The sequence below is a fragment of the Pteropus vampyrus genome, unplaced genomic scaffold (genome assembly GCF_000151845.1).
Source record: "Pteropus vampyrus isolate Shadow unplaced genomic scaffold, Pvam_2.0 Scaffold424, whole genome shotgun sequence".
NCBI lineage: Eukaryota > Metazoa > Chordata > Mammalia > Chiroptera > Pteropodidae > Pteropus > Pteropus vampyrus.
The window spans coordinates 629,918-640,624 of NW_011889205.1; the positions used below are offsets into that span (position 1 = coordinate 629,918).

General features: G+C 41.9%; 1 pseudogene; it reads right to left on the bottom strand.

Annotated features, from left to right (window-relative positions):
• Positions 1-10,428: 10,428 nt before the first annotated feature.
• Positions 10,429-10,547, bottom strand: LOC111732096 (annotated as a pseudogene).
• Positions 10,548-10,707: the final 160 nt, after the last annotated feature.

The following is a 10,707-nucleotide window of genomic DNA, read 5'->3' on the forward strand; positions in this document are numbered from 1 at the left end:
TTTCAGGGTTTTTAAAAAAATTTATAGGCCACGTTTTAAACATTTTTGTAGTTTTTCAAATTTAATACATTTGACTTGATCTTACATTAAAAACATTTTGATGTGGAATTGAAACTATGTCTCTTTCAACCACTGGTTTTAGAAAAATCGACATGGAATTGATTTCACAATGAAAATTATATAAAAACAGGCTTTATGCTACTACTTAATTACTTACAGGTATGCCTATTTACGATTTAAACATTTAAAGTGTGAAATCACAGAAATTTTATCCATAAATTTTTTTATTGATATTAATTTGGGACATATATGCAACATATATGTACTTATATTCCAGAGAGAGGCTCACCTGTGATTTATTTTTTCCTACCTGTTTATGTATTTTTCATAGTCCTTTTGTAGTTTATGTGCCTTACAGAATGGGGAAACTCACTGTTGTTAGTATATCAACATTAATATTTGAGACATCAAAAGACAAAATAATCAAAACAATAAATCAATACTATCTTTAGCTTACTGTTCATTTTAAATTAATGGCTAGTTTAAAATTAATAATATTTAAAGAAATAGCAATTTCTTAAGTGGAAATGTATTTTAATTTTAAAGACATTTAAACTATTTAATAGAAGAGATCTTTAATTGTGCATTCATTACAAGTTAATCACTTTTCCAAACTACTGAGGCGTAGTTGGTCTTTAATTCTGAAAACTGTATAATTCAATTTAAACCAACATTATTGTTTTTTTGCTACGGTGACACTAGTCACCTCATTATTTGATTATTTGATTTAGCCAAATTAAATTCTGTGGCATGGGTTTAACATCTATCAAAGCATCGTCAATGTCGTTAATAAACACTCTTTACTTGGTATTAGCTCTTTGTGTCAGTTTAGATATTTCTTCCAGAACATCCACTCAAAGGGATAAGGCAAAGCCGAGTGCCCGATATCTGTCTGTCAGTGCAGAAGGAACGAAGGCATGACAGTGGCGTGTGTGCGTGTGTGCGTGTGTGCATGCATGCATCTGTGCCCGTGTGTCCCTTAGCTTAGGCCAACTTTTGCAGAAATGTGCTTATTCCTTTCTGTTCTGGATACTATGGAAGAAAATTTTCCAAATCTTCTCACCTTTCTCCCTTTATCGCAAGATAAAGACTCAGGGACAGTGATTTTGAATTTTCTCTGTTTCCTTTCTCACTTCTCCCCAGAGACAGATGGGCTGGTAGGAGGGACAGGGCTGGAGATGCAGAAGGGCTGCTCTGAAAGGTCTGTTTTCCAAACACTTAACGTCCTCTACCATGTAAATGACTTCCCATTCAGCCGGCACCTGTCCTCAGCATAGTAATATGAAAGCCGCTTGGCCACAAATCTGAGCTTTGCTCTCCAATTAGCTGTAATTTTAATTAAACTGATATTTGGTTTTTAGTTTTTATAATTCTTGTATCTTACTTTTGAATTAATCCCAAGCTATTAGGGTACAGAGGATTGTAATTAATTGGGACTTCTAACTTTCAGCAGTTGACAAAGATGTTTTCTTCCATCTTTGTGTCCCTCCTTTTAAAATTTCTGATTGAGAAATGGATAAGTGACCATATTCAGTTCTGCTAGGAAATTATTTACCAGAGCATCTGGGTAAAAATTGGTCTTCTCAGTGTGTCCCATGCCAGAGGTCAGCGGCGGTGGCTTCCCGTGGAGCAGAGCCTCCTTGAGAGGCAGCGAGAGAGGCGGAGACCCAACGAGATCAGACCCAAGCCCCGTGCATGTCTCTCGTCACGTTGTCGTTGTTTTCACTTATAGGAGCAGGTGGACTTGCGCGTGTCTTTGGACAAGGCTGACTCGGGTTTCTATCTTTTGCATCAAAGACTGTCTAATCGAGGTAACTGTAAGAACACAAAACCAGAACGTGAAGCCGACCTCGTTGAGGGGAACCCCTGGCAATGAGGATGTCTCTGTTTCCAGCTGGATAATTGCAGATTCGTGTCACGCGGAGGCAAAGCAGCTACGCAAATTGCTTCCTTCCTTGTTCAGTTCTCTGCAACTACTAAGTGCCATTATGAAATAGACTCTTACTTTTTAACAGCTCTATTTAAAATTTATAATTTGTGTGACAGAATTTACCCATTTAAAGTACACAATCCGTTGTTTACAATTACATTTCGGTTTATTTACAACTGTACAACTATAACCATAATCCAATTTTAGAACTTTTCATCATCCTCACTCCCCAAATCTATATGAACAGTCAAGCCCCATCTCTCCCCAGCCCACCCCACAACCCAGAGCCAGCCAGCCCCCAATTCACTTCCTAGCTCTATAGACTTGCCTATTCTGGCCACTTCATATAAATGGAATCAAGTTTCACATTGTCTGTGCTATGATATACGTTATTTCTTTTTCTAGCCTAGTACTGTTCCATAGGATAAATTATGCTACATTCTATGCATCCATTCATCAGCTGAAGGACACATAGGTTGTTTCGCTTTTTGTCTATTACAAATAACTCTGCTATGATCATATATGTACAGCTCTGTATGTGGACATGCTTTTCATTTCTTTTACATGTGTAACTAGGAGTGGAATTCCTGAAATACTGTAACACTACGTTTAACGGTTTGGGGAATCGCCAAACTGCTTTTCAGAAAAGTGGCAAAATTTTACATCACCAGCAATGCATAAGGTGTAAAATTTCTCCACATCTGTGATTGACATTGTATCTCATGGTTTTGGCCTGTATTTCTCTGGTGATGCTAAGCATCTTTTCATGTGCTTACCGGCCACTTGTGTATCTTCTTTAGAGAAATATTTATTCACATCCTTTGACCGGTTTCTATTTTTTATGTTTTAATTGTTTAGTTGTAAGAGCTTTTAACTATATATTTATAATGCATGCTCCTTGTCAGACATAGAATGTTCAGCTATGAGGATAAATATAAAAGAATATTTTATTTCATCATTTAAAAAAGAGTTTTCTAAAACAATAATTGTGAACACATTGAAATTTATACTATACATAGAAATACAAATATCTGAGATGTATAATACATGTAGGATATAAACTCAATAAGGATACAATGGATAAAGTAAAAGTATAATGTTTGTTTTTCACACGGCAGGTAAAGTGGTATATTTAAAAAATACTGCGATAAGATGTATAATTTAAACACAAAAAATCCTCTTAAAATATCTATAATTAATAACATGAGAGTGGACACAATAAAATTATAAAACGCACCCATTTAATCCAAAAAAGAGTCAAGAAAAGAGAAAAATGGGCAAAAGAACAGATGGGACAAATAGAAAACAACTTGTAAGAGGATAGATTTCAACCCGACCCTATCGATATCACATCACTTGTAATTGGTATAAATATTTTCATTTTTTTAGAGAGAGACTATCAGATTGGGTGTGTGTGTGTGTGTGTGTGTGTGTGTGTGTGTGTAAATATAAACAACTAAGAAACTAACTTTCAATATAAATGTTCGAGTGTGTACATTTTACTTTTGTTCTTTGACACGCATACTACTGTGTCTAAAGATAAAACAATGTGATTTCTCCGATTTGCTTTAAACTGCTTCAGCCAAAAAAATAAAAACAAAAAAGGAAGAAAATGAAATCTAAAAAAAAGAAATGGTGAGAAAAACATGGCGGAGCGTTGAGTTCTGGGGCCCGGGCGAGGGGCTGAAAGTTCTCTAATTTCGTGTACGTCTATTTTTTTTTTTAATAAAGCACAAGACATAATGATGCGGTTCGCTTTTCGTTTTGTCCTTTGTAGTAGCACAAGTTACAAACCATTTCTCAGAAGCGGAAGGAAAAGCCAGGGAGACTGGAAAGCACAGCCAGGATGCAGCCAGGTTTTGGCGAAGGGACAGAAAGGGGGGTCCCGCCGTCTCTCCTGGGCTGTCCCTCGGTGACAAAACGCTGACGAATACCCCTGACGTAGGGCACAGATCACTGGGGGTCCAGAGGGGGCGCCGGGCACAGGCCATCTTCCGTGACGACAGGAAAGCTCCCGCTCTCCGGCCCCGTGGCCTCAGACCTGCAGAAGGCCAAGCAGGGCAGGTGATCGAATAGTGTCTGTGTCTATTTTTCGCTTTTCCTAAGTTAGCCAAAAGGGGGGAAAATAGTCTATTTTCACTAAGTCCGAGTAGAATTTTCTGTTCCTTGCAAACGAAATCTCCCAAGTGACGCATTTCAGGGCACCAGTTCCGGGGACAGCCAGGTCGATGGACGGAGCAAACCCTTGTGACCCCTCGCACTGTAAGCCCTGGGCGTTTGTGGCGAGCGAGTGCTCTGCGTTGATCGTTCTTTGTGCAGTTTACAGTTAGCGGTTTTGTTTTGTTGTTGTGTTTTGTTTTTAATTGGGGCTCTCCCGTCTTCCTTTTCTGGGGCATGCTGGTGTGCTCGGGGCAGTCATTAGATGTACTGTTGGCTCTGATTGCCGGGCCATAAGGAGTGACATGTGGAACTAAGGCATGCCTAGTACCCGGAGGGAACACACACACACACACACACACACACACACACACACACACACACGCTCTCATACACACACACGATAAAGGTTTCTTTATATGAGCAGGATATATGTTTGAGACGTTATGTAGATAGGTTTTGGTGGCACTCTCTCTCCTCTGTGTCCCTATTCCTTACCACACAGGTGAGCCAGGAAATGCTTCTGGACCTATCAGAAAACTTCATCCCCCTAAGCAAAGTGACAAGGACTGACACAAGGCCTGAAGACTACTGTTTTTATGAACTTCAAGAGCTTTGGAGAAAGAATAGGTTTTTTGATTTTTTGTTTATTTGTTTGATTTTTGTTTGTTTGTTTGTTTTTTGGGGGATTTCTAATCCGATAAAATGTGAGTCTTTGATTTCCGGTGGCCATGATGCCACATTTCCTGTAAGAAAGAACATGTTTGCGTGAAGGGCAGAGAAGGGATCTCGATGGCATGTGCGAACTCCTGTGTCCACCATTTCTGGATTGAAAAAGTGTATTTGGCTGTTTTGGTTCATTTTGTGGCTTACTGACATTTATGCTGAGACTGTCACTTGTCACAAATTAACACTTAAATTACATGGGCATTTTCTGGAGAGATCTGGGGGAGAGACTCTGGCATAAGCGACATCAGAAAGACTTGAGTGTAGACGTGAGATCGTAATGGCAATGTCTGGAGGCTGAGAGCAGAGTCCCTTCCCTCTCTCTGCTACCTCTGAGTTCCTAGATGCTAACGACCAGTCTTATGACCTCAGGAGAAGACAAATGAGTTATTTTCTGAGGAAACAGACCAGGTCAAAATAGCTATCCACAGATACTTGCAGGTAGAGTTTTCATAGTGACTAGATCAACCTAAACATACCTCAGTTTCTTAACCCAATGAGAACAGAGGTTCCAACTAGCTCTACAAGTACCTGACCCTTTTAATACTAAAGATAAGGATCCTCAGACATTTAATGGTATGTGGTAATGCCAAAGAGAAACACTCTAAAAGAAAAAGAGAGAGGAAAAAAATAGAATTCAGAAGAAACAGAACTCAAAAGAACTTGAAAAAATTCCTTTAAAAATTATTAGTAGAACTAGAAGGTACAATGAAAGATTCCGGGAAGAAGAACTGAAAAGTAAAGAGGTGACCACTATGTGAGGAAGATCGGAGTGTCGGAGGATGAATTTGGAAGTTCATATCCTTGAACTAAAATAGAAAATTAAAAAAAAAAAAGGCAGTAACAGGAACATTTCCCAAACCCGAAGGAAATCAATGATCAGATGGGAAGAGTACCCAATGAATGCAAAAAGATACGCACCAAAGACACACGCACACATCAGGAATTTTTAGGAAAAAATTCCATCAGATCCAGAGATAAAATAGATCACTTAGGATAAACTAGCGATCAGATGGGTGCCAGGTAACATGATAGCAGCCCCGGAAGCTCGAAGACAATGAATCGATCCTTTAAAATCCTATGATTTCCAAACTATCAACCCAGAGTGACGCTGGAAGTTTGGAACGTGTAGGAGCTCCATACATTTCTGCCCCGCACACCCTTTCTCACTGAGCTTTTGGAAAATGGAGTCGACTGACAGGAAGATAGACTTGGAGGGAGCTGGGGAATAAGACACCCAGTGGAGGAGCGAGGCGAGAGGAAGTAACAAGGAGAGATGTTTGGACGGCAGTAGGCTGAGCGGGAGCCGGGGGAAGAGGGATCTAGAAGGAACATTGCCCAGAAAGTGAGAGACACAGGGATGTGCACAGCCATTCGAAGAAGAGTTTTCTGTGCTTCCTATAAACTCGGAAGTGAATGAGCCATAACTATGCAGAGGACAAGGCAAATGTTAAAACACGAGACTATTACATCCACGAAAAATCATTGGACGAAGAAAGAACTATAGTGACAGCCCACAGAATAATAACGTGACCGTAGAAAAGTTACAATGTAACAACGAGAGAGGAGAATTGTATGCGTGGTGAGGTGTAATAGAACCTCATCTTCCTTTTTCATAGAGATGCATTAATTGATACTCTTTACTGTTTACTAATATCAGTAGATGCATTTTATTTAGATAAAGTCACAGTAGTTAAGAAAAGCGGGCAATATCTGTCACTTCCTGTTCCGGTCATAACAGAGCAGCTAGAGTCAGACTTTTCATCCTGCTATAATTAACTATAGAAGCTAAAAAAAATACATGAACGATATTTTTGGTATAATCAGTGCAAGTCCAGGGTCACCCTAGTGAGCCCCCGGCTACCCCAACTTTCTCCCTGAGGGCCGGGACATAATGTCTGAGAGGGACAGAGGACACAAGAGTCCAAGGTCAGGGATACAGAAGCAGCTGGAATTTGGGGAGAGAATCCCAAAGAGAAAAAAGCCACAAAACCAGGGCCCCCCAGAATGGATGGTAACGTTCCACGTGTCCTTGGTAGACACCTGAGCTAGGCGAGGGGAGGCCTAGCAGAAGACAGCAGTGGGGTGTTTGGGGGTGAGGCTGCAGGGAAGGCCACGGACACGGAGGGGACCCGAAGGAAGGATGCGGGTGTGGGCCGCTGACCCATAGACCCGGCTGGGTGGTGAGGGGTCAGGGCGCGGGGAGCGTTGCTGTATTTGCAGTTTGAGCAATTGGAATCTGGTGAAACACTTAATAGAACCCGAAAACCCAGAAGCACCAGCTATAAAAAACTTGCTTTGGGAAACATTTACAAGACTGTGGGAAGATCGTGCAGCTCTGAAGGGAAGGTGGAGAGAGCTCGAACACGCGTATCAGTGGCCCAGGAGCCGGCGACATGAATGTGGAAGTCGTTTGTGAATCTGCTACCGTTGGGAGGAACGGATGGATATCGCGGAACGCGGATGGGCAGAGCGAGGGGAGACGGCCACGTAAGAAATCTGACGAAGAGCGATAAGGAAAGATAGGAAGACCTTGTCCCAGAAGCTAAAAGCAATAAAAAAAATAACGATTTTTATCTCTCTAGTCTGGAAAATCCCCTGGCACCTGTCGGGTGCCCAGCAAACATTTGTGGAGCGAGCGGATTAATGAACGAGTGAATCAATGAAGTCCACACCAGCAGATGACACCGACGGGCCGTGTCGGACAGCAATTATGAAATGATTCACTGGCTGTGGTGCCAGCGGAGCGTTTGGTGCACAGGACGACGAGGAGAAAGGGCTGCAGCAGAAGCAGAGAGGAGCGGGGAGGCTTCTCACGACGAGCAGGCCTGATCCGCGGCCTTCAGCCAAACTGAGAAAGAGCCCGTGGAGATGGGGCTGTGCTGGAGCCTCGCGCCCCGGAAAATGTCCCGGGCGCATCTGCGAGTCTCCTTAGAAGCTCCGAATTTCCACACTGAAGGGATCGCTACAGATCCAGTTTTAAAAATTAGGAAAGCGTCTATGTTTTTAAAGAAAAATGGGGAAATGTCACTGTGTACTGTGTACAGAAAAGCAGGTTCCGATGTGAGGTTCTGAATTCTGTCCTGTCCTTCTGTGGGAAGCGGGAGGGAATCAAAATTAGGCACAATTTGGTAGCAGAGCACACAAAAGAAGGGAGTTCATGGTAAATAAAAGAAAAGTAACACACGATCCCTATGGACGTCAAGAAGCATAGTCATCTCTTAAATGTATAACTGGCACTTGAATTATTTAAACATTAATATAAATTAATACCATGAATTAATCAAGCTGATTTAAAAACTCGTATGTTATGCAGTAGATGTGCTAATTATATAATTGAAAATGTTTTGGCAGAGGGTCAAAATAGAACCATATAGTACAGGCACATTTTTTTTAAAGACGAGGAATTTGTTCGCAAGCCGACTCAATGTAGTGCCGTTGACAACTTTTAAAGTCCACAGGTCACAACAAAGTGGGCCGCTTCAGCACAGTTTCCGGTTGGTCCCCAGCACCCAGCTCACCGGTGAGAGCTGGGATGGTGATCGAATTCTCTGTTTTCTCTGACAATAATAAAATTAGTCATTCAGAGGAAAGACCAGCATAATCATGTGATCAAATGGCCAAATCGATCGAATGTTTTAAAGAGAAAGAATGTTTGGAACAAGATTTTAACCCTATTTTGCTAGGAAACATATAGCTAAATAAATGTAATTTCTGCCATTGGAGAACAGGAATAATACGTGTATTAATTATTATGACGGGAGGAGCTACTCCTGTGAGACTCGACTTAATAATTACCCAGGAACTCATTAGAGGAATGTCCATGAGGTTTGTTACCTAAGAATATTTCGTTAGCATCTGACAGGCCCACTTTCTGATAATACCCTTCAAATTCCTTCAGGCCTATCACAGATTGGACTTGTGTATCGTGTATTAGTTTGATTAGTGCATAGTATTAATGGGTCTTTACATTTCTGCACGACCTTGAGCAGTCTTTCACCATCTTTGGTCCCGTTGACCTTCACAAAGGTGCGTGTAGAGCGAACAACCTTGGCAGAGAGATGAGGCCTCTCACGGGAGCGGAGGTCAGGTGGGCCTATAGGTACCAATTTTACTAAACAAAAAAAAATACAGTGCCCAGTTAAATTTGAGTTTCAGCTAACAATATATTTGTGGTATAAGTATGTCCTATACACTAACTGAAACACACGGTAAAAATTATCCATTGTTTATCAATAATTCCGATGTATGTGGGCGGCCTGTGTGTTGCTGCTGGCTGGAGAAACTGGGCCTCAGAAAAGCAGGCAAACGCCGTTATCGACGAGTCACAGCCTTTCTCCTCTGACCGGGAGCCTCAGGTCTTCCGTCAGCATCCACGAAACTGTGGCCGGCCGCTCTAGCTCGTAAACAGAATAAAATCTCAGACGCGGCGCGGTTCTTGGCGTTCATCTCCCTCACTAAAATCTGAGCACCTCTGACAGCAGAAACCAGTTTCGTTTTGTTTAACATGTATGTCTGGCATGGTGCCCAGGACCTCTCCCGGGATAAATAATTATGGAACAGGTGAAGGAGAGAATAATTGGATGAGCCGTCTATTCAGCTTTAGCTGCCGAGCTCTGGGAACCTTCGTGATGTAAATTCCACTGCGTTCCTTTGTGTGCCTTCTGTGGCACCATCGTCCCTCTGTGTCCATTTCGTCTTCACCATTATATTCCCCATAAGCCTCAGTGGCTGGGTCCACTGCTTAGCCACTCGTGTGTTTAAAAGCTCAGAGAGCCTGCATGGCCAAGGGCATGACGGAGCGTGTGACGTCTGCTGTGACGTCCCGAGTCCAGAGCACGTCCTCAAGCTGTGCTTCGGTTCTGCCATCGACGTCCCGACTCTCATGTATGACACTTCGCTCCGTTGTTTTAGAAATACCTGCAACTAATAATCGATAACAATTAATTGATAAATTAATGGGACAGTGAACGAACACTTGTCCAGAATTGAGAGAGAGAGATTTTTGGTAATCACCTGGTCCTATTCCACCACGGCACAAAGGGAGAAATGAACTTCGGAATCTGGGATGTGTCTACATTTACAAAACTAGAAGTCAAGAACTATAACCTGATGCCGAGCGAATCCTCTAGAGTCTGTGACATATACTCAGCTATATGGTATAAAAAAAACATGGTATAACTATAAACGTGTCCTATCCACTTGGTTACTTAAGAAAGTATCTATACCCACTATCTCTATCTGTAGGTCAACCGATCTATCTCTCTATCTATTGAAAAGGTGACTAAAATGCATGATTATTTTCCAGAGGAACACGCAACCCCGAAGAAATTGTCTGCTAGTTGTATTCAGCCCTCGAGTGGTCTCCATCAGAGACCTTTATCTTAAAGTTGACTCCAGAAAACCAAAAAAAAAAGGAAGTTTCATTAAGACTGACTTATTCTTATGATTTCTCATTCTTTTGGCATTTTATTTTTTAGGTGAGGCAACCTTTGGTCGACCTCACAGATTGCAAGGGCCTTGTCAGCTTACAATCCCTTATTTTTTATTATTTACGCCTGCAGCACCTGGTCTTCCTCGGTGGTCTCCCATCCAAGTACTAACCAGGGCCCACCCTGCTTAGCTTCTGAGATCAGACGGGATCGGGCTTGCTCAGGGTGGCGTGGCTGTAGACTGATTTCTCATTCTGTGCTGACGATTTTCTGTATTCCATTTATGGTCTTATCCTCCCTCCCTTCACACTTGGTCAGCCTCCCATAGAACGTGAGGTCCAAGGTCAAGATGACCAGGGCATTTGTTTCCACTGCAAACTGCGTGGAGTGTTACTTTAGAAT